Source organism: Impatiens glandulifera, chromosome 9 (genome assembly GCF_907164915.1).
Source record: "Impatiens glandulifera chromosome 9, dImpGla2.1, whole genome shotgun sequence".
Taxonomy (NCBI): Eukaryota; Viridiplantae; Streptophyta; class Magnoliopsida; order Ericales; family Balsaminaceae; genus Impatiens; species Impatiens glandulifera.
Window position 1 is genome coordinate 22090946 of NC_061870.1, and position 19412 is coordinate 22110357.

The window sequence follows — 19412 nt, forward strand, 5'->3', positions numbered from 1 at the left end:
AAGAATTTGAGAATGTGAGAGATAACCGCTTAAGAGAGTGAGAGAGCTTAGAGAGAGAAAGCAGATTCGCGTGAGAATGAAGTAAAATGACCGAAAGCCCCTTTTATAGATGCGGTTTGGAGACCCAACCGTCCCATCAATAAAAGGCGGGAATTTTCCCTCCGAATTGAAATGAGCACCAAACCGTGGGCGCCAAACAAAGGGCGGCAAACAGAGGGGCAGCAATTTTGGGCGGGAAATCTCCCTTCAAAAGCATTTGCTTATGTCATTGATGACGCACTCTTCTTCTAGAAACCGATTGATGATTCGGTTTCTAAGTCTAACCGGTCAGTCTGAGTGATCAGAGCGTTAACAGATTATTTTTAAGCGGATTTTATGTGATCAGAGTGTTATAGTTTGAAGATGTGAGCCGGTTACTTAGATAAATGTTCGAAGAATTAAGAAGACACGGTTATTTAAACTGAAATGATATAGTAGAGAAAGGGAACCGACATAAGATTCGGTACAGAGATTCGGTACAGAGATTCGGTACAGATATAGACATACAGAAATAATGTAAAGTACAGCCTATTGAAAAGACATTCTACAGATTCGGTCTATTGCCGAATCATTGTCAAGGATGTTTGAGGAAGAAGCCGGTGTGCCCGGTCCGAACTCTGGTCGGTACCCAAGAATCAGCTTGCTGATATGCGGTGCATACCCGAGACCTTTCTTGGTCAGCACCATATTCTTTAGGTTTTCTCATATGACCGTTGACCAGTTGATGGCCGATTCGCAAAGAATGTGGGTCATAAGGTTGTAGGTATTCCTAGAATAACGTTGATTCGGTGATTGACACAGAATCGACCGTGTCACGATTTCGAGCAGTAGCTGACCGTGACTAGCAAGCTGGGTTTTTGGCCCAAAGTGTTCCACCGGAAAAGGGGTGGCCGACAGGTATTGGGCGGTTTCAAATCCCGCAAGGTCCTGTATAGTCGGAAAGTCAGAGAAACCTTTAGTGGGTAGGCCGAATAGTGAGGCAAATTCAACCTCGTCGATCCAGAATGTATGGTCTCTGACAGTAGAGACGATGTACTTTCCCCTGATTCAGGCGCTTCGAAAGAAGGCCTTGACATCGTCTAGGAGAATAGGACCGGCTTCTTCAAGAAAAGGTTGAAGACTGGTTTCAGCGAGAGAGTGATACATGAGTTTCTGCTTAGTAGTACAGTCCCTCTCGCCCGTGTAGGAGTTGAAATCAATGCTTAGGAAGTTTCCCAGAGTTCTGCTCGGCATGATTTCAGTATTGAGAGAGACGGGATTCAAGAATATCAGATGTGATCTTGTGCTTTCGGATGTGATAAAATGAGTAGAGGATGGCTCCTTATATAGGATCAGTTTTGGAGGGAAAATCTTAGCATTGATGGTCAGTTTTGTTTTATTAAGGAAAAGAATCTTTACCTTCTCAAGGCGCATGGGGAAGTGGCAGATTGCAAAGCCCTAGGTAAGTGTTAGTTGGGAAGTAACCAGGTTAGTTGGATTTTAAATGTGCGGGTGGTTGGGGGTTATCTCATTGATTGGGATTATCTCATTAAATGCACTTAAACATAACCGAGATTAATTAGATAGAGGCCGAAAATAACAGAGACAATGCCGAAAATGGCATAAAGAGCGATGAAGAAAACATGAAATCAAGAAAGACACAAATAAAGCCGAAAGAAACATAGGTAAAGTCGAAATGATCAAACTTGAGTTGGTTAAAAATACACCCGGTGCATGAAGCAAAACGACCGGGTGCAGGAAGGAGTGACTCAGGGTGCATAGGGGTTGACATCACCGTTGTGGCGGTTTCTTCTCCTCCAGGCCCTCTCAAACGGCCTATAAAATGGGTCGGTTACTTCTTTAGTCAGCACCTGAGCTTGGTTCAAACCTTCACCGGGACAGGTTGGGACTCCAAGCTCCACAAGGAGGCTGCTTATTTGGGGAATGAAACCAACTGATCGGATGCCGACCATCCAGATAAGGGTGTCAAAGAGCACCCTAGACCAGTTTACCGGTGTGCCGGTGATTATAGCCGCCATCATGTTGAAGTTCGAGACACTGTAGGTGTTTGTGACGTCCCTACCAAAGATGCTTTTGCCGATCACATCATTTAGAAGCTGATATTCAGCTCTCAGACGCGATTTTGCTCCGTGATCTTCAACTGGTTCGTCAGACCGGGAAAAGGCGATGGAGACCTCGGCCTTTACATCTGCCGGAATGTCTAGATCTGTTATTCCGTGCCTTGGCAGGCTAAGACACCGCGCAAAGTCCCGTTCGGTGAAATCAAAGACAATGCCTCCCACTTTGGATTGAATGTGGGTTTCAAAGTGGGGGGTGCCCCTAAACACCTTTGCGTGGTAGAAAAATTCCAAAACGGATTCCGGATAGATGGTATGTTTGTCGTCTAGGAAACACTGAAGGCCGGTTTCCTCTAGAGACTTGATCATCTTATATATCTCATATTGATCTGTGGTTGAGCCTGAAGGATGTTGGGAAACTGAGACATTTTTGCCTTAGTGAGAGGGTATTCTTTTGAATGATGTGGTGAGTGTTTTCTTCACTTAAATACTAGTTTAGGGACTATCCTATTGTCCAGGCATTAAATGAGATGATATGTATTAACTGCAGGATAAGAGATTTTGCATGAAATAGGCAGGTTTGCAGTCTAGGTGTCGGTCATAGGCCTGAACTGTGAAAGATATCAAAAGATCTTCACGTCTTTTTAGGCGCGACCTATTTTACTTTGAGAGGGTAATGTTGCAGAACAGATATCCTTAATCCCTGATAACTATTCCTCTTCTGTTTGAAATTCAAATAATCTAGGGTTGCCTGCTTCCGAACCGGTCAGGTATCAGTTGTTCATCCCGATGCGGTTATTTGGCGCATGCACCAAGTAGCCGGTCGGTTTACTCTATCTGATAAACTGGGCGGTTCTTCCACAGACACCCTGAAGATTCGAAATTCAACAGCTTAGGAAGAATTACCGGTTTTGTCTGTCTGAACCGGTTTCCCTTTAAGCATCCTTTGGAAGGATTTGGCTAATGTCGGTTAAGCCGAGAGTAAGTCTGAATTGAGAAAACTTAGCTTCCTGTAGCGGCTTTGTGAAGATATCGGCTACTTGTTGATCGGTCGGTACGTATTCCAGCCGGATATGCTTCAGCGTGACATGCTCCCGGATGAAGTGATGCCTTATGTCGATGTGCTTGGTTCTGGAGTGGAGAACCGGATTGTAGGTGATCGCTATGGCACTCGTGTTGTCACAGAAGATCGGGGACTCTTCGGCTATGACACCGAAGTCCTTCAGCTGCTGTTGGATCCAGAGGAGTTGAGAACAGCAACTTCCGGCCGCCAAGTATTCAGCCTCTGCAGTGGATGTGGCCACAGATGTCTGCTTCTTGCTATGCCATAAAACGAGCCGGTCACCAAGGAACTGACATGTTCCGCTGGTGCTTTTTCTGTCAATCTTACACCCTGCATAATCTGCATCTGAGTAACTTGTTAGATTGAAGGATGAGTCCTTTGGGTACAACAGACCGACATCCGGTGTGCCCTTTAGATACTTCAGTATCCTCTTTTCGGCTGTGTAATGGGATTGCTTTGGATTTGCTTGAAATCTCCCACAAACACCAACTGCAAACAGGATGTCCGGTCTACTCGCTGTCAGGTACAGTAGGGAACCGATCATGCCCCGGTATGCAATCTGGTCTACCGATTGGCCCTCATCATCTCTGTCCAGTTTAATGGATGAGCTCATTGGAGTAGCCGCCGAGGAGCAGGTGTCCATCCCGAATTTCTTTAGCAGCTCCTTGGTATATTTAGGTTGACTGATGAATGTTCCTTCTTTGAGTTGTTTGACCTGAAGATCTAGGAAGAAACTTAATTCTCCCATCATACTCATCTCAAACTTGTCAGTCATCATTTTTGAAAACTTGTCACATAGCTTAGGATCGGTGGAACCGAAAATAATGTCATCTACATAAATTTGAACAAGTAGGATATGTTCCTTCTTTTCAAATTTGAACAGTGTTTTATCCACCGAACCGATGGTGAAATCATGTTTTAATAGAAATGCGGTTAGTGTATCATACCAGGCTTTAGGTGCTTGCTTTAGACCGTATAAAGCTTTATTTAGCCGGTATACATGGTTTGGAAATGCAGCGCTTTTGAAACCGGGTGGTTGTTCAACATACACTTCTTCACGTAGGTCACCGTTCAGAAATGCACTTTTAACATCCATTTGAAAAACTTTAAAGTTTTTGAAAGCCGCAAAAGCTAGAAAAATCCTAATGGCTTCAATCCTGGCTACAGGAGCAAATGATTCTTCAAAATCAATGACTTCTTCCTGTTTGTAGCCTTGTGCCACTAATCTGGCTTTGTTCCTTGTGACCAAACCGTCCTCATTGAGTTTGTTTCTGAATACCCATCTTGTTCCTATGACCGATTGATCTTTCGGTCTAGGGACTAGGTACCAGACTTTACTACTCTCGAACTGGTTTAGCTCTTCTTGCATTCCCAAGATCCAATCCGGATCTGACAATGCTTCATCTATTCTTTTCGGTTCAATCTGGGATATGAAAGCAGAGTTAAAATATCCTTCCAGAAGTTGACTCCTAGTTCGAACAGGTTCTGAAGGGTCACCTATAATTTGCTCAGGAGGATGTTTACTGTTTCTTCTGAGATTCAGTTCAGGAGTGTCTACCAAATTACCGTTAACTTGACCAAGGCTAGACATGTCGGTAGGCTGAACGAGATTGTCAGACCGACCGACTCCCTCGGATTGGACCGAAGTGTCAGCTTCCTGTTGTGGAACAGCTTGATCCGGCTGGGTGTCAATGTTACCCATTTGGTCATGGACAAATCGCCTGAAGACCGGAGTCTCATCTTCACTATCAGAATGAATATCATTATTTTCCAATCTGTTGTGTAGATCAAAGCATGAAGCAGTGTTGCTTTCAACCGATTCATCGAAAACAACGTGAATTGTTTCCTCCATGGTTGCAGTTCTATTATTATATACTCTATATGCTTTACTTACTGCCGAGTACCCTAGCATGATGCCGGTATCAGTTTTTGCATCAAAAACGGTGAGTTGGGTTTTACCATTTATGTGTATATAACACTTACAACCGAAAATCCTGAGGTACTTAAGTTTGGGAACCCTGTTAAAATAAACCTCATACGGTGTTTTGTTGTGAAATTTGTTTATTAGAGACCGGTTTTGTGTATAGCATGCAGTGTTGATAGCCTCAGCCCAGAATTTCTGAGCAATGCCGGAATCGGCTATCATGGACCGTGCGGCTTTCTTGAGAGTCCGGTTTCTTCTCTCGGCCAGGCCATTTTGTTGAGGAGTCCTAGCACTAGACAACTCGTGTCTAATGCCGGATTCATCAAGATATGCAGTTAATGTACTATTGGTAAATTCGGTACCTCGATCACTTCGAATGCTATTAATGCGAGTTGATTTTTCATTTTGCAGTCGTTTAAGAAGTGTAATCAGGTTTGATACGGTTTCACGTTTAGATGGTAGAAATATTACCCATGTATATCTAGAATAATCATCAATAACTACCATGGTGTAGAGCATGCCTCCTAAACTAACAACCTGAATCGGTCCAAACAAGTCCATATGAAGGAGGTCTAAGCATCAGCTAGATTGAATGTTTCCTTTACTTTTAAAAGATGACCTAGTTTGTTTACTCATTTGACATGCTGAGCAAACCTTATCCTGGTTAAATACTATATCAGGTATGCCTTCAACTAGCTTTTTACCACGTATGTAGTTTAAGGTTTTCATGTTTAGATGGTTTAGTCTCTTGTGCCACAACCAGGTTTGATCGGTCTTAGCTATCATGCATATAGGATATTCTATTCTGGTTTTCCAGTCTACCTTATAGATGTTACATATCCTATTTCCGGTTAGTAGTACAATACCTTGAGAGCTCTTAACTAAGCATGCATGTTTAAGAAATTCTATAGTATATCCAGCATCACACATCTGACTGATGCTAAGCAGGTTAAAACGTAGATTTTCAACTAAAAGTACATTATCAATAGTTAGGTTACCATGGACAATCTTATCCTTGCCCACAGTTTTACCTTTTGAGTTATCACCGAAGGTGATTAGAGCACCGGTTGCTGTTCTGATATCGGTTAACAAATTGCTGTTTCCGGTCATGTGCCTGGAGCAACCGCTGTCCAAGAACCATTCGGAGTTTCCTAGCCGTTTCTTTGAATCCTGCAAAATGTACATATTTACAACTATTTGGTACCCACATTTACTTGGGTCCACATGCGATTAGTCCCTTAGGTATCCAGACCTTGATAAAACGGACGGTCTTCTTTGCTAGGGTTTTAACTGTCCTTTTGGCACTCGGTCTCGTGTATCTCGATTTTCCTTCAGATGTCCTAAATGGTGATGGTCTTTGGTTTGGTGATCTATGGTTTGACCTACGCGGCTCAGGAAAGGCTTTCTTATATCTGAGGATTTCGGCTTTTCTTTTCTCAGGGTCAAGCCATGATCCGGTTGGACCAACATAGTCGTATTTTAGCTTTTCTTCCCTATAGTATGCGGTCTCCTCTTCTTCAGCGGTCCAGGAGCTCTTAAGAAATTTTATAAAGGGAAGGTTTCCTTTTGTAAGCCTTGCTTTCTCTATGGGTTTTCGGTCTTTGGGGCTATTTTCGTATCCTAGACCACGCTTACAACGAGGATGCCTATAGTGTTTATTCAAGTTCTTTACTATATCGCTAGATCTCTTATAGGCGGCCATCTTATATTGAAGTCGGGCATTTTCTTCCTCGGTTAACTCTCTAGTTGGTTCACTGGATTGTTCGGTCTTAGGATCTAATTCGGTTTCTAAAGTGTGGGTATCGTCAGGCTGTAAGACTTCTGGTTCGGTTATAATGGGTACCAATGGTTCTGTTGAAGTGGGTACTATGGGATCGGTTCTAATGTTGAGATGCTTAGGTAGCATGGTTAGTAGGTTCTTATATTCTTCTACCATGTCATTTAATGCATTGTATAACTCATCTTTAGTAAATTCCTCACAAGGAGAGTCAAATACCTGTTCTTCATTTGCCATGAGGCACGTGAGTTCATCATCACTGTCACTGTGAGCCCATAGACTTCCTCCATCTTCGGCTATCAGTGCTTTCGGTACATCACTTCCTTCACCGGTTTGTTGATAATTGTTTCTGTCATTCTGATAGTCCGGTTTCTGGGTATCCCTCCTCGGTTTCCTGCATTCCCACTTAAAATGTCCCAAACAGTTACAGTTGTAGCATCTTACATTGGATTTGTCACCATAGTAGTTGTTCGTTGGTTGGCTTCTTTTCATGAACCTTCCAAATTTCTGTGCAAGCATTGCCATGGCATCCTCAGTGAACTGTTCGGCGGTTCTGATCGGTACGGGTGCAGGAGCCGGTGCCGGTGCAGGTGTAGGAACAGGTGCAGCCGGTTCTGTAGATGTGATTAGTGCTCTGGTTGATGTTGAAGCCGAGACTTCCTCTTCGGTTCTAGATCTCATTTCGAACTCATATGCCTTCAGATCTTCGAATACATCGTATAGTTTCATCTTACGTAGGCTCTTTGATTCCCTCATTACCATTGTTTTTATGTCCCAAGCACTTGGAAAAGATCTCAAAACCTTCATAATGACCTCTTTGTTGTCATACTTCTTGCCCAGTGTTGCTAATTCATCTAACACACCAGTGAACCGGTCACTGTATTCCTTCATAGTTTCTCCTCGTTTCATCTTGATGCTCTCAAACTTTTGTGTGGCCACCATTATTTTGTTCTCCTTTGTTCTTTCATTTCCCTCAAAGATCTGGATAAATGTGTTCCATGTCTCCTTCGCGGTTTGGCAGTCTCTGATCTTGCAGTATGTGTTTCTATCCACGCTGTTGGAGATCCGGTTTCTTGCATGGTTATCCAGGTTGTTTCTTCTCCTATCTTCAGCCGTCCATTCCTTTCTGTCCTTATCAATAATTATCAGTCCTTCGGTCAGAATGGACTCCATTTCATCATCCAAAGTGACTAGGTGCAGGTGCATGCGTGCCTTCCAGTTGGCAAAGTCATCACCTTCTAGCATTGGAGGCCTATCTTGATACATGCTTGCTTGAGTATTGAAACTAACTGCTCTGATACCAATTATTAGGATCTAGATCGCCGCTGGGGAACCGGGGGTTGGACCGGTTAGCGGTTCACACTCGAAGGGTGGTGGTTAATCTGGTTAGAGATTAACACCGGGGTTTCAATACTACACAACCTGTCACAAACCCTTGAACTAGGTTCAAGCGCGGAAGAGGTTTGCTTTCAGGTTGAAGCAGCACACTTGTTTGATAGACAAGGCCGGTTTCGGATGATGGAGATTTGGAAATGGTGGGTCGGTTTCGGTAATCTGGATATTCAGTATGGTTAGTATAGAGTCGGTTTAGAGCGGTGTGGTTAAGTTAGTCGGTTAGATAATGAAGCCGGCAGAAAGTAAATAACAAGACAGATTTTATGGATGTTCGGAGATAAAACTCCTACGTCACCCCTTCCTCTCGAAACCGCGAGAAGGATATTCACTAAGGAATACAAGTACAGGGCGATCGAGACTTGTTTCCTGCTCAATAACACTCTTACAATTTACACCGAAATTGTAAAACACACTTTAACTTTCAACACTTAGGCTTTCTAAAACAGCACACTCTTATCACTTGTAGTAAATGCTCTTAACGCTTGTTATCTTAATAATGTGTCTCTTAATATCTCAATATCACACTGTTGTCCCACATTTACTCTTCTGCAACTGCCTCCTTTTATAGGTGAAATATGCCAACGGTCATATTTCACTTCCTTGAATCTAATTGGCTGAGCAGAGGTGCAGTGATTCAGTGTTTCAGAGGTTCAGACCTGCGGTTGCTTCCTCAGACCTGGTATTCTGTCTCAGACCTGCCGGTCTGTTCTTCCGGTTTGTAAGACAAACCTGCCGGGTTTGTCTTTTACTTGATGTAGGCACTGTCTGTTGGACAGTTGTCTGTACTTGGAAGATTTCCTTTCTGGCTTATCCCGAAGTAGAAGGATCCGGTAGTACTGTTTTCTGCAGCCTACAGTCTTTCCTCAGACTTGCATGGATATGGAAGTATTCAGTCTGTTCCTTTGGTATCATTCTCAATAGATACCCAAATTGTCTTCTTGTACTGGTCGGCCGCTTGACTTAGCCGAAAGGCTTTTGGTATGAGTGATGTAACCGGACTTCTTCCGGTTGTTTCTCTGCCTTTTGGATGATCGGCTATTTGATGATTCCGGTTTTAAGCTTTGGCCGATCCTTTCTTTGTGCGGTCACGTTCCAAGTATTCTTGATCGGTTTGGTAGCTTGACCGGTTGGTTTTCTTTAGCTGGTTCCGGTTCGGTTCCTTGTTCCTGCATGGAAAGTTTATTTTAAGTTAGGTTTATTTGAACCGGTCTTATTTTATCTAACAAGTCTTCATTTTAAACTCTTATTAATGTTTCTCTTTCTTTTAATTATCACAACATAGGAGTTTTATTTCAGTTATTTCTCCCCAACAATAGGTCAACAAATTTCCATCACGTCCTAGATTGTTATGCTGACAATGTCATTTGACTTATAACCTCACCTTCTTTGTTAAAATGTTGTCTTTTTATATAGGTATCATTTTTGGACATAACATAGCTATTGCGAAATTCATTGACTATGATCTTTTACAAATAAATTGATTTCAATTATCTATCATTGGGGCTCTTTATTTGGTTGCATCTACTTATAAAACTTATAAGTATTAATCGCAGATCCTTTTCATCATTGTTTTTTTATGGATTAGAAAGTCATGAATTTAGCCTTGAAAGATTAGATATCATCAACACTAAAATTACTTTCCCAAGCTCAAGTTGTCCAATTTTTTCTTTCACATTAAAGTTAAATACGAATGTTAAGATATAATAAGTTAGATAATATCAAATATTACATAATAAATCATAAATGCAATCAATTAATAGTTATTTTGAGTTTTTCAATAAATTGTTACATTAATTAATATATTGGAGATCTCTAGATTAGTGGATATCAATGTTATAACCTTGTATATATTTACATTTTGAAATGAATAGAACAACGGATTGTATTCATTTATGCTCACAAATGCTTTACGGTTGTCCACACTTGATTTTTCCCGGGCTGTTTCAGATCACTCATTGTTTGTGTTTCATTAGGATGAGCAAATGGCATACTTGTTATTATATGTTGATGATATAATATTGACGGCATCTCTAACTCTCTCCATCGATTCTTCATCTCCAGCTTGAGTACAGAATTTGCTATGAAGGATTTGGATCCCTTGCATTATTTTTTGGGCATTTCGGTAAGGCCTCATGCAAATGGTATGTTTCTCTCTCAACAAAAATATGCGTATGAGATTGTAGATCGTGCGGGTATGTCATCTTGTAATCCACTGACTAAGTTGGTTTATACCACATCAAAACTTGGGGCTTTAGTCTCTTTTCCTGTGTCAGATTTTTCTTTGTACCGCAGTTTGGCTTGTGCTCTGTAATATTTGACGTTTTCTCGTCCTGATATCACATATGCGGTTCAACAGGTTTTTCTCTTCATGTATGATCCCCGGAAGGTACACATGGCAGCTCTAAGGAGAATTATCCGGTATATTTAGGGAACTCTTGATTTTGCCTCCATTTGTCACCACCCTCTATTGCATTTCTCTTGGCTTATAATGATACTGACTAGGGTGGGTGCCCATAAACACGTCGTTCGATGTTTGACTATTGTGTCTTCTTTGGAGATAATCTAATCTCTTGGTCAGCTAAGCGCCAAACCACTTTGTCTCATTCTAGTGTTGAGACTGAGTATCGGGCGGTTGCGAATGTGGTTTTGGAACTTGTTGGCTACGAAATTTATTCCTAGAACATCATTGACTGGTTCCCACCACTACTCTTATTTACTGTGATAATATGAGTACGATTTAACTATCTAGTAATCTCGTTCAGCACCAACGGACAAAACACATTGAGATGGACATTCACTTTGTTCGTGAGAAGGTCTCACGCAGTCAGGTTTGAGTTCTTCATGTCCCATCTCGTTTTCAACTTGCGGATATCTTCATTAATGGAATTTTGAGAGTTCTCTTTGAAGAATTTCGATCCAATGTTTGCATACATCGCCCATTTACTTCGATTGTGGGGTGTAATAAATGTAATCAATTAATATTTATCTTAGGTTTTTTTATATATGGTTGGCCTAATTAATATATTAGAGATCTCTAAATTAGTGGATCTCAATGTTATAATCTTGTATAGAATTTACATTTTGGAATGAATAAAACAACATATTGTATTCATTTAATAATAATATTATGATATATTTTTTCTTATATACATAAAAGTAATGTCAATGTAATTTATAGAGCCGTCAATTTGGGTTAGGCCCGTTGGGTTGGCCCGTCCCACAAACAATTTAGACGGGTTGGTTTGAAATATTAGCAACCCATTTGGAAGTGGTCCTATACGGGCCAGCCTGCTCGGGTCGCGGGCCTAGACGGGTCGGGCTTGGGGTGGCCCGCTGGTTGGCAAAAAAAAAATTTAAGCTGATTTATTTACAATTTTTTAACCATGTTTTGACTTATTTGTGACTTGTGAATTCATATATTAGTTTATTTTGATTTGAATTTTTAACTAACTACATTTTTAATTACCTTCATTTTTGTGTATTTCATAGGTAGATAAAAAGTCAAGAAGGAAAAGTAATAGTTACATCAATATTGTTCAAAGTAAAGATCAAATGTTCTAGCGGATGCTGATGCAGACATTGAAGAGAAAAGCGATGAAGGTGAGGGATTTGACATGGATTATAACTTGGTTGATGATATTTAAAGAATGTTGACTTCACTGAAATTCCTATTTTATGATTTTTTTTTAAATTTTAGTTACTTTGTTTAACTATTTGGTTAATCAATGTGTAACGATAGACAATACTCTTGTTTGATGTGTATTATGACTATTTGATAATGTTCTAGAACACTTATTTTCTAGAAATATTAATAAAATTTATTTATTTTAATTTGGAGTGAGACAACCTGCGGGCTGGCCCGCCTAACTCACAACCTACCTTAGGTTGGGTTGGGGATTTTCAGCCTGTGGGATGGTGGGCCGGCCTGCCATCGACTCATCATCGTTTTGGTGGGTAGTGGCGTTGGCCCGTCTGACTGCCTAGTAATTTGTGTACCAAACAAATTTAATTTCTCATTAAGGTTTATATCCATTTTACTTTTTCATGTCAAATTAGAAAAAAAATTATAAAGTGATAATCCAATATTATTTTAAAATCTTGAAATCTTTGGATATTTTTGTAAAATTGTTATCAATGCCATCATGGTTTCTAATTTGTTTACTTCTTTTATGTGTGATTTTAATTTTTTAAAAAGAATTATAAGACAGACCCTACACAACTCTCTCCACGATTTATCACTTATATTAGTGAGTTTTTAATTAAGAAATATTATTATTCATTTGTGTACTACAATTCTTTTTTCATTTAAAAAATGCATCAATAAAGATATTGTTTGTATTGCTTCAAATAATACCAAGTACAACCATCATATAAATGATAAATTAACAATATATTACCTAAAAATAAATAAAAATCTTTGGCTGCATTTCATATTTTATCATAGTTTAATAAAAACAATATGAATCATATTATAAAATAATTATTACTACCTTTCACTTTTCAGGATGGCAATGATCTCTTCCCTTTCCTTTGTTGGTAGTATCTGGCGAGTTGAATCTGTCATTAATTTTTTTTTTTGACAATCAAAACGAAGGGTAACCTGTCCTAAGGAATCCAGCGTCCAAATATTCATATTGGACATAGGATACCCTATTCGCAATTAAGGACAATAATAGATATATATATTGCTAAATTTCTAGCAATGATTTAGATCAACAAAACCACAAATGGGACTCTCGGCGAGAACGACAAAAAGCTAGGACAACCTTGTTGAAACGACAAAATAAAATGGCACAATGCCGCTTAATTGCATTTAAGGACAATGATATAATTATATTTATTACTAAATTGCTAACGAATTATTTATATCAACAAAACGATAAATGGTGGAGAACGACAAAAGGCTAGGACAACCTTGTCGAAACGACAATATTAAAAGGCCCAATGTCTTAACTTCAGATAGGACATCTGAAGTCCAAATATATATTCATATTAATTTTGTCATATCAAATGGCGACAATAAAAGATATATAACTATCTTATTTATTAATTGTTTTTATGAAAACTATAAAAGGATAATGATGGATCTTTTTCTTAAAAAAAGTAAGTGAACTTTCATATATATTTTACAAGATTACAGAATCCTTTTTTACTAATTAAATGTAAATGAATTATTATAAAGTTGCTTTCTTAAAATTCAACCAACCATTAGCTATACTTTAATTCAGCTTTTTCTCATATATTCTATATATAAGGTAGAGCTTCTGATCAAATTTCAATCACAATATCAAAACAATCTAGCCTTAAGCATCCTTCATATATATATCTCGATTCTTAAACTGCTCTCTTTCTCTTTAACTCAATGGAGTCCAAGCCAGTTGTGTGTGCCGTGTGCAAGCACAATGCCAAACAATTATGCGACCCTAACTGCTGTTTTGCTAGGCATTTTATGCCTAGCAATTTCGAAGACTTTCAAATTGTGAAGCAGCATTTTGGCATTACGAATTTCACAAAGCTTGTAGATAAGGTGGCCGATGATCAAAAGGACTCCGCCATTGAATCATTGGTCTATGAGGCCACAATAAGGAGGATGACTCCCATTGAAGGCACTCTAGGAGCCAAGGCCGTGCTTCAAGACAAGATTCGTAAGACAATAAAGGAGTTGGTGAGAGCCAAAAGAAAACTCGAATCTTTGAAGAAATCAACAAAAACTCCCATAACAACTCCCCCATTTGTAGCTGATTTTGACCTAAACGTTGTTCCGGTATGTGATGATATCTATATTTCATGTACATATGTAACATGCATGTTGATTCTAAATTTCTTTGAATTTTTAACTTCTCAAATTTTTTTGTTATTAGGTTATGGAAAACTCAACCGATAGTAAGGAAGATAATTCGAAGACGGGGGCATCTAGGTGATATAATTTTACTTGAAGTAGTATTTCTTTTTATGTGTTAATTAGATTTTTTATTAAACAAAGTATATTTTATTAGTGTTAAAATGTGTTGCTTATGTCATATGTAAAATGAAAAAAAATATGTTTTCAAATGTGCAGCTCCAAATCGAAGGGCAAGAAACCAATGGAGGCAGATGAGCTGATGAAGAAGAAGAAGAAGAATATTAATTAAGAATTGTAATTTTAATTTTAATGGATGGATGGATGGATCTAAGAATTTTTATGTTATCATTTCAAATAAGTTTTAGTTTTAATGTAATTTCCATTTGTATTTTAATTTAAGCTCCGATTCTTACATAATTGAAACTATAAATAAGGTTATCATTTGGTTAAAATTCAATTAGAATTAAAAATGAAATTTAAGTTTAATTCCAAATTATTTGTTTGTTTGTTAACATAAAATAATTAATATAATTTCAATAAAAATGAATTTATTTTATTTTAAATTCTAATTCTGATCTTTGCATTTCGGAAACAAAAAATCTAAAAAACAATTATAATTTCATTTCATTTAAATATAGCATTCTTACCATTTGCCGTTTACCAATTAGATATGTAATTATATGACTAATGAAGCATATGGTTCACCTAATCAAATAGTTCATTATAATTTCATTTCATTTAAAAACAATTTACATTTTGGTTTCTGAAATTGAATATTTCATATATAAAACAGTCAACAATATGTTTTTGACTAATTAAATGTTTTTTTTTTGTAAAACTGTTTTAATTTAGATTCAAAATAAATAAGAAGTCTAATGAAAAAAAGTTAGGAATATATCTATAACCATAAATTGACATATCACATAATTCTTAATTTAATATATTAATAATTTATTTAATATAAGAATATTTATAAATACGTTACTATATTTTTTTTAACAAAAGAATATTTTATCCTTCTAAATTTAATAAAATTATTTTTATATATAGAGTTGTATTATTTATATTTCTTTTCTTTTTTACATCAGCAATCAACTCTTTATATCTTCTAAAGTAGTATTATTTATCTTTCTTTTCTTTTTACATCTGCAACAACTCTTTAAATCTTCTCTTTAATTATAGTTCATTAGATTTTATATTATTATTATATTTGTATCATTCTAGAAAGTAAAAATATAATAATAATATATATATATATATATATATTATTATTATTATTTTTTTCAACTCAACTTTTATTAACTTTTTCCTAATATTATTATTGCATCATTCATTCCGCTCTCATTTCCTTTACCAAATTATTTTTATCAATTGTTTTTCTATATTATATTAATAAATTAATAATTAATAATTAATAATTAAAAATATAAATTAAAATAAATATTAGTATTTATTTTAATTATTTAATATATAAATTATATAATTCAATATATTAAAATTATTAACTAATATAATTAATACATAAGGTATAATAGTTTTGATGCATTTTTTTCAAAATATTAGTTTTAAATATTTTTAAAATAATTCAAATATTGAATATTTAAATGAGTGTTTTTATTTGGATTAATTCAATTTTTTATTGTAAAATATTTAAATTATTAGATACATAAAATTTAGTATTCAAATTTTAACTTTTAATTTATCAAATAAACATTGCTATTTTAAAAAATTGAATAAAAATGTTGTATTTTTTTTTAAAAGAAGGTGATTATATTATATAATATAATATAATATAATATAATATATAAGGAGTGATAGGAAAAGAGAATAATGAGAAGAAATGACGTAATATATCTCATTAATATATCTCATTGTTAAAAAAAAGTAAAAAATATGACTAAACAGAGAAGAAAAACATTATCAAACAATGATTGTGTCATTCCTATTCTCATTCCCTTTACCAAATTATTTTTCTCAATTATTTCTCTATATTATATTAATAAATTAAAAATTAAAAATTAAAAATATAAATTAAAATAAATATTAATATTTATTTTAATTATTCAATATACCTAATTATATAATTCAATATATTAAAATTATTAATTAATATAATTAATACATAAGGTATAATATCTTTGATGCATTTTTTTTAAGATATTAGTTTTAGATATTTTTAAAACAATTCAAATATTGAATACTTAAAAATGAGTGTTTTTATTTGATTAATTCAATTTTTTATTATAAATATTTAAATTATTAGATACATAAAATTTAGTATTCAAATCTTAACTTTTAATTTATCAAATAAACATTGTTTACACTCTTTTGTGAAACCGCATGGACCAACTGTATTTGTCACCCCACAATATGACGTTTTTTAATTGGGATTAGTCGGTTTTTATTACATCTGAGTATACACATCTATGGATAACAAATAAATACAAATATGACATTATTTGTAAAACACTTTATCACCGAACCAAAAAGTACTAAAAAAAATTAACATTAAGAAGGAAAAAAAAGAACACCACTCAATGGATGTTTCAACCACATTATTTACTCGGTAGTTTACATAGTCATAATTGAGGATAGGGGTTAAGATTACCTCCGCAGCCAATGCTCATCTGAGACACCCTTAAGAGCATCCACGATCTCTAAAAGAGGAAATGAAACGATCACATGTTATCGCCGACACTGCCTAATCAAACTTATTTTCAGCCCGACATTCAACCTGCTAGTAAGTGTGTAGCGAGACTATAAAAGTCCTTAATAAGCATGGTGTATTTAAGAGAACCACATCCATTTTCTAAAGATGGTCCTTGTAGGTTACTTCCCTCAAAAAATGTAATGGAGATAGAGAGGTTGCCATAAACCCCCTCCCCTTGGAATTTGGCACCAATAATAACATATCATTAACACAAGATAATTTTGAATGTTTTTAATGTGAAAAACAGTTCCTACTTAGAGCGGTCAGACGGATCAACTCATCGTTTGACGGGTCGACGACGGGCTGAAAATCCACAACCTAACCCAACTGTTAGGATCGGTGACAACAATAGAAAGGGAATTGAATATTGTTGTGCTAATTTTTACTTTTGATACGATTTTAATCCTATTAGATATTAAAATATGTTTCTATTCTTCGGCAAATCGTAACAAACTCTTGAACAATTTCAAGTGCGGAAAGTGTGTTAGATTTGAAGCAGCAGATGCAAGACTGAATACAACGGTAAGGAAATAACACAAGATTTTATAAATGTTCGGAGATAAAACTTATACGTCACCCTTCTTCTGTTTCCAGAAGGATTCCACTAAAAGACTTTGATTTGTATAGTATCTACACAAACATAGTCAAAACTCAGGACTTACCAGTTGCCTGTTCTGAACTTCTAGCTATCACTCTGTTGAACAGACAACATTCTGTTCAACTTATAACACTGAATATACTCTCAAATAGTATAGTAATTAACTCCCAGCTTGACATAAATGAAATACAGAATGCACATATGAAAGATAAGCTAGAGAGAGAGTAAATTGATCGAGAGTTGAAGCTTATTGTTGTTGTTATTATTGTTGTTCGTCGTTGTACTCTTGAGCCTTTATATATTGAAGCGTAGCAACGGTCGAATCTAATTTTTAGATACGTGATTTGACCAAGAGACCAGATATTTAGGGATCGTGAATTGACCGAAAGTCCAGATATTTAGAGATCGTGAATTGAACGAAAGAATTCGTCGTTATACTCTGATGTCCTTTTATATTGAAATGTAACAATGGTCGAATCCATTCGTAGACACGTGTCAAATTTCTGATGGTTGTATGTTAGGTGGCAGGCTTCTGCTAGCGCTTCTTCAGACTATTGCTGAAGCAAGGCTGCTGCTAGCGCTTTTTTAGACTGCTGTTGAAACAAGGTTGCTGCTAGCGCTTCTTCAGGCTGCTGCTAAAGCAAGGCTACTGTCAGCGCTTTTTCATACTAGTGTTGAAGCAAGGCTGCTGCTACTGAAGGAAGGTTGCTGCCAGCGCTTCTTCAGACTACTACTGAAGCAAGGCCGATATCAGTGCTTCATCAGACTGCTGCTGAAGCAAAGCTGTTACTCGCACTTCTTCAGACTGCTATTGAAGCAAAGCTGCTGCTAACACTTCTTCAGCACATCAGTTGAAGCCAGCGTTTTGAAGTCAACTTTGTTGTTGGCAACCCTGCTGATAGCGCTTCTTCAACTCTGCTGACGTCAACTCTGCTGCTTGCGCCTCTTCATCTTTACATGTGTATTAAACATTTGCAGAACTTATTTTTATTCAATTATCTACGCATCATCAAAACTACGTCGTAGTAATTTTTAGTATCCTAAGTTCATTTTAATCAATTGAAGTGTTTTTTTTAATTCAACCTAATTAAAGATTTCTTCTTTAATCTTAATTTAATTAATTTCCTCCTTTTTCTTTTTTTAACTTAATCTAACACCAATCCAAGGTGGGTTGCGAGTTAAGCGGGTCGGCCCACGGGTTGTCTCACTACAAATAAAAATAAATAAAAATCATTAATAGTTATAGAAAACAAGAGTTTAAGAACATGATCAAATAGTCATAATACACACCAAACAAGATTTTTGTCTATCGTTACACATTAATTGACCAAATCGTTCAACAAAGTAACTAAAATTAGAAATATTCATAAAATAGAACTTTAAAATTTTAATCCACAAACCGTTGAAGACGAGAACAAATAGAAGAAAGGCGGGAAAAAAAATAGTCGGCAATCGATGGGCGAAGTATTCACAGTATTGATTGCTGTAGTGTTTCCTGTGAGTGAATGTCATTGGTCCTGCCATCTTTAAAACCTCTTTCAATTCAGGTCGTAAGCCTCCCATGAAACTATTCACATAGTATTTGTCGTTCTGTGGAAAGCATTTAGCTGCAACCAATCCTCTTATCTCTCGCCATTGATAGATATAATCTTTCAAAATTCATGTCTGTCTCAACTGATTAAATTATATTATCACATCTTAGTGTCACTCTTCTTGAAATGCCAATAACACCTCTTTAGAGAATTTTTCCCAATTTGGCAATGGATGATCTATCAGATAATCATAGAACCACACGTCAACCTCACTAAAAAGAAAATAAGACACGTAACTTACATTTTCTTTTTCAGGCATGGTGAAGTGATCAAAAAATTTATTGACTCTTCTGATCCACCCCCTAGGGTTTAAACCATCAAATTTGTCCAGATCCATGTGTGGTTGCTTAATTGACATACCTCCCACAGTTTGTATCGAATTAGGACCTATAGTTTGATTCTGATTACTGATAGG